This window comes from Octopus bimaculoides, chromosome 6 (assembly GCF_001194135.2).
Source record: "Octopus bimaculoides isolate UCB-OBI-ISO-001 chromosome 6, ASM119413v2, whole genome shotgun sequence".
Classification (NCBI taxonomy): Eukaryota; Metazoa; Mollusca; class Cephalopoda; order Octopoda; family Octopodidae; genus Octopus; species Octopus bimaculoides.
This window is the reverse complement of record NC_068986.1, coordinates 241,391-251,021: the sequence shown is the minus strand read 5'-3', so window position 1 is coordinate 251,021 and position 9,631 is coordinate 241,391. Positions and strand designations below refer to the sequence as shown.

Sequence of the window (9,631 nt, the reverse complement as noted above, 5' to 3'; positions counted from 1 at the left end):
TTTTGCTTTTACAAGTATGAATTTACAACCGTGCATATTTCGTTTCTTATCAATTATTCTTCGTTTTTTTTTCCTTATGCATATTTCTCATCTCTTCTATACAATTAGCTTGTCTTTATTATGTCCATTTTCATACGAGCACTCCAGCAGTCAACACGCCTTTGCTTTACAATCATCCATCAGCTCCAATGTATTTTTCTTACTTATCTTTAACAATATTTTTTGTATTATCATCAGCGTTTCATCTGCTCATCAATAGCTGTTTTTTTTTGTGTTTGGTGACTACCAAGAAATTGGAAGTGGTTTACATTTTTTCGGATTTATACATGTACCCAAATGACTGGTTCCTGCTTATTGGGTATCTTTTGATGCTAGTTATGTATTAACATGATAGGCAGACAGACTGACAAATAGATAGATAGATAGATATCTTTTTATTATAGCCACACAGGGCTAAATACACAAAATGGACAAATTACAATGTAGAGCTTTTCTTTGGGGGGGAAGGGGGCATAATTTCGATCAAAAGGGATCGCGGAAAAAAGGGGGGGGGGGTCGATCAAAAGGAATCGCAGAAAGGGATCGCGGGAGGAAAAAAAAAGCGCTGCCCCTACAAAAGCGCCACCTGGGCGGACCTCCCCCCCTAGCTGTGCTACTGCAGATTATGGAGCGGAGTTATTGAAAATTAAATCCGCCTGAGTGCGTGACGATAACATACTGAGTGGGTTCTATTTTGGTGCTGGTGCTGGTGCTTGTCGTGGTGAGATCTTGTCGATCAAATTAATGTGTGGGTGTAACTTAGGCACAAATATACAGACTTGATGGCAGTTGAGCCGCTATGCTTGACTAAATCCACCCTAGTACATGATTAGAAATAATTTTATTGATTCCGGAAGAGTGAAACACAATCTTTAGCTTCGCAGGAATTGAACTCTTAATGTAAGTTACATAAATATACCCCACACAGCATTTTTCTTGTTCCCCTACTGGTTCTTTCATTCACAGCCCTTCAACAAGTTAATAATAAACATATCTCCTTCACCGTCCGATATTTAAATATTAGCGCCTTGTCTGATACCCCCCCCATACATAGACGTGTTGCTCTTCGTCACTTTGCCTTATCAATTATTATGATAATACTAACAATACAAGTTTCAAAAGTTAATTACATAATTATTTTTTTTCTACAATCTCTCCCATGCATTTAACTAAACGATTCCCCTTCCTCCTCCTATTTTTTATCGCCTACTTTTTGTGTGTTCCTCTACTTGAAATATTCAGATCTGTTTACTTTTTATAGTATAGATACTTTAACAAGGAAGACAGACAAGATAAAAGAGGAATAGAAACAACAAACAAAAACTATTTCCTGACCAATAGAAATAGATTTGACAAAACTGAGTTCTATGTTTATATCGGTATGTGACACAACGCCCCTTAACCAGGATACTAAAATCTCTTTAAAAGAAAACAATTAGAGAAATAGATTTGTTACGATTCCTATTCATAGTTTTGAAGGTCACATTTTGAAGTACTTTATTATTATTATTATTTAACACAAACAAAAACGTATAATAATGAAATTGAAATTAGTATAAACTGTATTTTGATCATATAGACATATTTATTGTTCTGAGAGACAGAGTTCATTTCTCACAGAGTTGAATTGTTAAATTAGTCGCCTTGTATACAAAATGAGGAGTGAATGAGAGTGAGAAATCAGTAATATAATACATGTCATTCTATCCTATTGCGAACACAACCAGCTAGCGACAAGCACTGAAATTAGGACGTGCTAAGTGCAGGACATAACAAACAGTTTCTATCTCGTTCACTCTCTCTTTCTCTCGGCCGGATGAGGAAGACATAGTAAGAGAGAGTGAAAAATATATACTTTGTCATTAGCCTCGCTTATCAATATTTTTATGGGTGATTGTTTCACAGACGGAGATAAAAATACAACACTAATACGCGTCAACAGCCAGGATTTTTTTTCGGTTTTTATTTTTACTTTACAGTTTGTAACTTTATAGTTTGTTTGATGGAAAATCACAAATGCAGTATTATTGCCATCAAACAGCCATGGAGGAATACTATTTTGGTCCATGTCTCTACTTCCTTCTAAGGCCTAACGTGACTGACAGGTTACAAGCTCCGATTTTAAGAAAATAGCATAAATTCAAGGTAAGTTCTTTACTTGATCCATTCGATATACAACAGCTGATTTTTCCCTTGGGTAAATGTGTGCGAGTCGGTTAACAGTAATATGAAAAAAATTCTTTTATTATTTTGCTATGATAATTTCTTTCTACATCTTTAAATAATACGTGAACACGGAAATTTCTTCCTATTTCTAAATTCATTAAACAGTGTGGTACAAGAATGGAACTGTTGATTTCGAAGGTCTGAGGAAGCCTTGGCAGAGTCTCTTCTTCCAGATCACCCCACCCCCATTAAAAGAAAAAAAAATCCTGTTCAGGATGGACTGATCAGGGTTTTCAACCGATCGATCGTTTTCCTTCCTTGATACTAATTCCCCTTCAGAGAAACTCATTCAGCTGCTATAAAAGTATCGCACCAACTTAAAGAAAATAGTAATCACCGTGTGATAGTTTGAGCTTTTGCGTTACCTTGATACCATAATGTTGATTTCTGAGAAGCTGCAAAGATCTGAAATATTGAAAAGAAAAATGTATTTCGTTTATATTATCAATGCTGAAGCTCTTTAATCCATATCAACAAGAATAACTGTACAGTGAATTGAACATGCGTCTCCTGTTTCAGTGGGAACGCTTAAATATACCGAAATTTACTTTAAAGGTATAATTTAGCTTCCTCTATAAACTAAAGTCTGAACAAAAAATAATGATTAATTTTACTTTCTGTCTAAAGTACATTTGTTTCTAGGTGTGTATGAAAACCTTACCAAGTGCTTAAAAGATGCTTTTGGTGGTGTTCAGGAAGTGGGGTGGGAGGGATTATAGTGGTGGCAACGATTTATAACAGTAGAACAAAACGCTAATACTTGATGAATACTTTATTTTTGTTGACCCCAGAATGTTGACATGCAAAAAAAAAAAAGAATACCTTGGGGTGATTTGAACATAGAACCTAAAGTTCACCCAGCTAAATACAATAAGGCATTTTGTTCATCAACCACTTTCTGAAATGATAGTGATATTAATTTCCACATAGACACAAGTCCTCAATTTCTTTTCGGTAGGGATTTTATAGTCAATTATTTAACTGTAGTACTAGCATTTTACTTTACTGATAAGCTAGTAGTGTTGTGATCATTTCTCCGTGTACTTTACAATTGTCAAAACAACAGCGCACCGTCACGAGTTTTTCATAGTATGCCAACTGTTTGTATAATACTGAGAGATATTTATACAGGCGGAAAAAACAATTGAATGAAAAAAAACTAGTGTAATTGTTAACAAAAATATTTATATCGTATTGTAGTTGCTTTTGTAACAGCAAGTGTCATGTGGATGAATGCGATTGATTTGCGTAAGGATGGCGATTTTATCATGGGGTTAATCAGGACGCATTATCAAGGATTAAAGTAAGAAATACATTATTGTATTGATTTCCTAACGTAGTAAACTAAGTAAAGTGAAGGCGCGTGGCTTAGTCGTTAAGGCATTCGGTTCACAATAGTAAGGTTTTGAGTTCGATACTCGGCGGCGTGTTGTGTCCTTGAGCAAGGTGCTTATTTTAAGTTTCTCCTGGTCACTCAGCTGGCAAAAATGAGCTGTACCTGTATTTTAAAGCGTCAGCCTGGTCAAATTTTGTTTCGCTGAAACTCACTGAGAACTATGAGAAGGTACGCCTGTTTGTGGAGTGCTTAATGCTCTTGCACGTTAATCTCACGAGCAGGCTGTTCCGTTGAGCTGATCAACTGGAACACTCGTCATTGTAACCGATAGAGTGCCACTTTTAAACCAAGTAAAACTAAATGTCAATTTACGAAAGAGTTTTTGATTTTTAGTAGTTTTCGAAGATATTAATTCCAGTTCTAGCCCCTTACTTTATATACTTTGAAAATAATGTTGCCTTAGGGCGATGCTCCATCATGGCCTTAGCCGTGATTGCTAAAGCAAACTAAAAAACTAAGTTGCACGTGAATGACTTAGACGTCTCTTATCCTTTTCAGAAGTATAACAGGTCTGGGATTATATCGGTGAAATTAGAGATTGGGTTTTCAAACATAGAACAGATCTTCATAACATTTGTTGGCGAGCAAAATTTTAAAACCTATAATTCTCAAACTATATTTGATCAATACTAATTATTTTCTGTTCTAAGATACTCTGTTTGTTTGATTTTGAAAAAACTGAATTTTTAGTGAATACGAGAAGAAAATAATTAAACAAAAAGCTCTTTCTTACAAGGATCCCCTGTTTTGTCTACTAATGTGGTCGTCGATGAGGTGTCTGTGTGTTTCATTTTCTTCCAATTGCTTTGGTTGAAACGTAAGTTTATTATTTGAACTGACTCAAAAAGTCCTGCAACAGCCTAAATAAGTTTATACAAAATTCATTTACAAAAATCTTCAGTTCCACTCCTTAATGTAATGTTATTCCATACAAATTCCTCTATTAAATTTCCAGTAGTTACCCACTTCGTGATTAATTAGTTTCAATAGAGTGTATAATTAGACATGGGTCTTGTAACAGGATGGAGAGTTGTTATTAACCCCCACGAGAGTACAATGGTTAAAACCCTTTTCATTTGCTTAAGCTAAAATCATTTCGGTAAACAAAAAGGGAGCAAAATGTGAAACTACTTCTATAAACTTTCTTGTTCTGATGGTTTATTTGAGCAGATATCACTTTAATGACATACATCGAATTCGTAATTTTAAGAATAAGGGGATTCAAGGTGAACTCATTGGGAAAGATTTTCCGCCTGAAGTATCCAATGAGGTGACTGTTTCAATGATGTAATGCAGTTTCTCTTCCTTGAAATAAATAAAATCCTATAGATGCACTAAAAAGTTGTCGATGATTTAAGTGAATTCCAAATAAACCTTCTAAGTAGGATGTAATTTTAGTTCAGATATATTGCTTTCAAGTTTGGACACAAGGCCAGTAATTTTGAGAGAGGGACCCCAGTGTTCAACTGCTATTTATTTTATCGAGCCCCAAGGATGAAAGGCAAAGTCGATCTCGGTGGAATTTGAACTCAGAACATAAAGACGGACGAAATGCTGCTTAGCATTTTGCCCGGCGTCCTGGGGTCGATTTGTTCGACTAAAGGCAGTGCTCCAGCAAGGCCGCAGTCAAATATCTGAAACAACTAAAAAAATATGGGTGTGTGTGTGTTTGTGTACTCATATTCAATTTTGCTCTGGAATTAGGCGACTCCACGACGGTATTTTCGATAGATTGGGTTGAGGTGAGCAAATGTTGATATGTTACGAAATAACGCAACCACTCTCGTCAATCCTCTATCAAACTATGAAAAAGACCCTCGTGGGACCATTTTCGCCAAACTATGAAAAAGGCCCTCGTGGAACCATTTTCACAGCTAGACTAAATATATATCATGTATTATGCAAAGTGTCGTAAGTCCAGAACGTTGCTTTTTCAGAAAACGAAAACATAGTTTCACCATTCCATAACAAAATCGTTGTACTACACTCTGACAATTTCTGATATCTTGGTATCTGAAACTGCTGGAGATACGATAGTTTTACCGAAAGAACCGGCTATTACAAGCAATAATAAATATTGAAAAAAACACATTTGGCTAAATTTGGACGAACAACAGTTTAACATAATAGCAACAATACAAATATTTCTCTCTATAACTATTTAGAAAAGATGGCTGCTGAATTGGTATTTCCAGAATCTTTACGTGTTGTTTCTATTTGACTGTCAAGGTTGGTACGAGGAGCTGGTTGAGCGAGCATTTTGGTTTTGCCGATGTTCACTTTCAGGCTGAAAGTTTGATAAGCTCTGCTGAAGTTGTTTGTTGAGGTTTGAAGGTCTTCTGCAGTTGATGCTGGGGCTGTGTTATCAGCGTATTGAAGCTCAGTGGTCTTGTTCTCCCGACGGTAACGTCTTGATCGGAAACGTGAGATGTTGAAAACATCACCATCAACAACCAATCGAGGTTGTCGAGGATTTCTGCTATCTTGGAAGTTTTCTGTCACCCACTGCAGGATCTAGTAAGGATATCGAACAGCGCATCCAATCAGGTCATGCATCTTTTGGTCGTCTCAAAACCAGGGTCTTTTTCAACAAGAATCTGACATTCAAAACGAAGCTCATGGTCTATCGGGTTGTTGTCGTATCAACTCTGCTATACGGGTGTGAAACCTGGACTGTTTACCGTGAGGACATGAAGAAACTAGAGCGCTTCCGTCAATCCAAACTTCGCTCTATCCTGAACATCAACTGGGAAGATCGCATCACCAACAATTCTGTGCTTGAAAGATCAGATCTTTTGTGCATCGAAGCCTTGATCATTGAACATTGTCTCCGATGATCAGGTCACGGCCGTCGAATGAATGAACATCGCCTTCCCAAAATCTGTCTCTACGGTGAACTGTCTGAAGGAAAACGTCCTCGTGGAGCCCCCTTGAGGCGGTACAAGGACCAACTCATCAACCCTGAAAAGCACCAACATCGACCCCGCACACTGGGAAGATATCTCGGCAAACAGATCCCTCTGGAGACACGCCATCAAAACGGGTTCTGCTGACTTCGAGAAAGCTCGAGTCGCAAGAGCTGAACTCAAGAGACGGGAGAGAAAGCAGCGCCTTCTCCTCCCCAAACCAGCCCTTTCTCTCCCTTGTCCACAATGCCCCCCGTATGTTTCATGCAACTCTTGGGTTTTGGAACCATCTGCGGTTCAAACATCAAGGAAAACGAACTGGATTGCAAGCTCGGAAACACGAGACGCACTACTACTATTTGACTAGAATAGAGTGAGTTCAAGAAGCGACTCCCGTACTTTTTCTAGCCTTCTACTTAAGAGACCTAAGTAGTTTCAGCATTTCTCGCATGAAGCAAATGCTACTTGTTTTATATTTCAAAATATGAATAAATAAATGAATAGCAAAACTGGGTTATAGAGTAGTTGTGTCAAGAACTAAATATTGCACTACTCACAACTAAAATACATATACGTGTGTGGGGTGTAAGAATCTACCGATTGTTGTGATTATCTGAAAAGGATAAATTTAGGCTAGAAACAAATAATATGGGATTTTTTTAAAGCACTGAGCCGTATTATCATTTGAGTATATATATATTACTATATTATCAATTCTTATTTTATAGAACTTAAGATATTTTGTCAATAAGTTTTGTTGTTTTGAGAAAAAGTCTCACATTTGGAGAGATGTCTTTTGACGGAGAAATAAAGCACATTAATTTACCAGTATGTCGATCGAAAAGTATACGCCTGAAATACTGTAGTTTTTTTGTTTGTTTGTTTTATTCTTCACAGTAACCAAACTTGTTGATATCCTACAAGCTATTAAACATTTATTGGTACCAGCAAAGACACACGAGTTATCTCGGACCCCAGATTTTCCTCTGAGAGACCGTCGTGGGATGATAAACTAAAGCGATCTCAAATAGATTTGGATCCCTCTATCATGGCAGCTTGTTGAATTTCATACTGTAAATCAACTAAACCGTCTCTCTGTTGTCTACGCTAATACTCACTCATTGTATTTCGTTCATCATCTCTCTTAATCTCTTATCAGCATTGGCTACGTTGATGAAATTGTTGGGCAGCAGCAAGTTTATGATGTCATCTTTAAAACTGATTTGATATGTAATTAGTGTTTCTGTCGAACAGTGGGGATGAGAGTGTATGAATGCTATACTCTTTTAAGAGTATGAACGGCATAACTAAACTGAACTATAGCTTAGCAAGAGATTGAAACTGGATTACCAACTCTACACTTATCGCTTTGAAACGGCACCTGCTGTTGATAGTATTATCAGAGATGTAGTCATTAAAAATGACTATTTTTAAATCAAAGGTAGAAATTTCTTTCTCAATTTATAAACGTTAAAAAATAAGCTGTAAAATCTAGCAGGATGAAAAAATAAAGCAATTATATTTTCAATTTATTTCTCAAGCAAAACCAATCAATTGTTCATTATATCGGCCGTATTAAAAAAAAAAGAGCAGCTTTGTGTTAATTTACAACTTTTAGAAAAGCATGTCGCTTGGTCCATATTTACGCGATTGGTTTGCCTTTGGGCACAAAATATGACACTACTTGTGAACTGAAGAGGACATCGACGTCACTGCTAAGAGAAAGGATATTTGAAGAGCAGCTTTAAAAAAGAGGTTCAAGTGTACGTGGCTTCAACATTTCAATGCAGTTCTTTAAACGATTTAGAATGATATTAAATTGAAAATTCAATATCACACTAAGAGACACCGAAACTATTACTTTGAAAACATATTCCAGCAAAATTCCTTTTTCTCTCTTCATGCAGTTGTTTAAAGTAAATTTGTCTGCAGAAATGTCCCCATCACGATTAAAAAAGTCTTTAAAACAATCATCAAACAAAACAAGAAAGAACGTGGATCAATTATGTTCACCCTTTTTTTTTTAATATTTTTCATGGCAAACATTCTGAAACTGTAAAGATGTTCTCACTAGAATGGAATGGTAACTCTAAAACAAATACAGTCGTTTCGAATATTCATGTGATGGTGAAGGGAATTTCGATGGTGATGGTTTGCATTTGAAATATTGGTTTCAAAATTTGCCACAAGGCCAACTAATCCGGGAGTGGAGGTAAGTCGATTACATCGTCCACAGTGATCAAATGGTACTTATTTTATCGACCCTGAAAAGATGAACGGCATTTCGTCCGGTGCGCTGACCACTCTGCCAGCTCACTGCCTTCTTTACATTTAGAATATTGACTTCTAATATCGACTCAAGAGTTCAAACATGGGCGGGGAGGTATAGTCAATTAGATCGACTTCCCCAAGTACTTAATTGGTCCATTATTTGATCGAACGCCGAACAAAGAAACTAGAAATCGATATCGGCAGGATTTCAACTCCGAATGAAAGCCAGCCAAGGGATTTGTCTTTCCTTTCATTCTTCCTAATCTCCTGCTCTATTACATATTCATTAAGTTTTATATGCTTTTGTCATTGACCTGTTGTCATGTTGGAGCATCGCATGTAGAGTTACTCGAATAAATTGACGCCAGTACTGACTTTGTCTTGTACTTATTTTATCGGTCCATTGAACTGAACTGCTAAGTTACAGTGACGTAAACAAACCAGCACCGGTTGTCAAGCAGTGGAGTGACATACAAACACACACACAGACATATCTATGTCTATATATATATATATATATATATATATGTATGTATGTATGTATGTATGTATGTGTGTGTGTGTGTGTGTGTGTGTGTGTGTGTGTGTATATATATATATATATATACACACATATATAAAACAAGACAGGTTTCTACAAAGTTTCCGTCTGCTAAATTCACTCGCCCCGAGACTATAGAACTAGACACTTGCTCAAGGTGCAACGCAATGGGACTGAATCACCTCTTAACCACAAAGCCAAACCTGCATATATTAGATATTGGTTACAAATCTTGGCACAGGCTCAGAAGAA

General features: G+C 36.7%; 1 protein-coding gene and 1 long non-coding RNA gene across 2 annotated transcripts in view; one reads left to right on the top strand and one right to left on the bottom strand.

Moving 5' to 3' along the window:
* Nucleotides 1-1,453: 1,453 nt before the first annotated feature.
* The window catches only part of LOC106882348 (integral membrane protein GPR137B), a 53,066-nt gene continuing 44,888 nt past the window's right edge, over nucleotides 1,454-9,631 (top strand). Inside the window, exon 1 of the mRNA XM_052968515.1 lies at nucleotides 1,454-2,184. The gene's annotated coding sequence lies outside the window, so the exon portion shown is untranslated. The remainder of the gene's footprint in view (nucleotides 2,185-9,631) is intronic.
* LOC128248085 (uncharacterized) lies at nucleotides 1,988-3,454 on the bottom strand. The gene is made up of 2 exons (XR_008264334.1): nucleotides 3,088-3,454; nucleotides 1,988-2,670 (listed from the first exon to the last, which is right to left on the bottom strand). It is a non-coding gene; the product is annotated as an uncharacterized LOC128248085 (long non-coding RNA).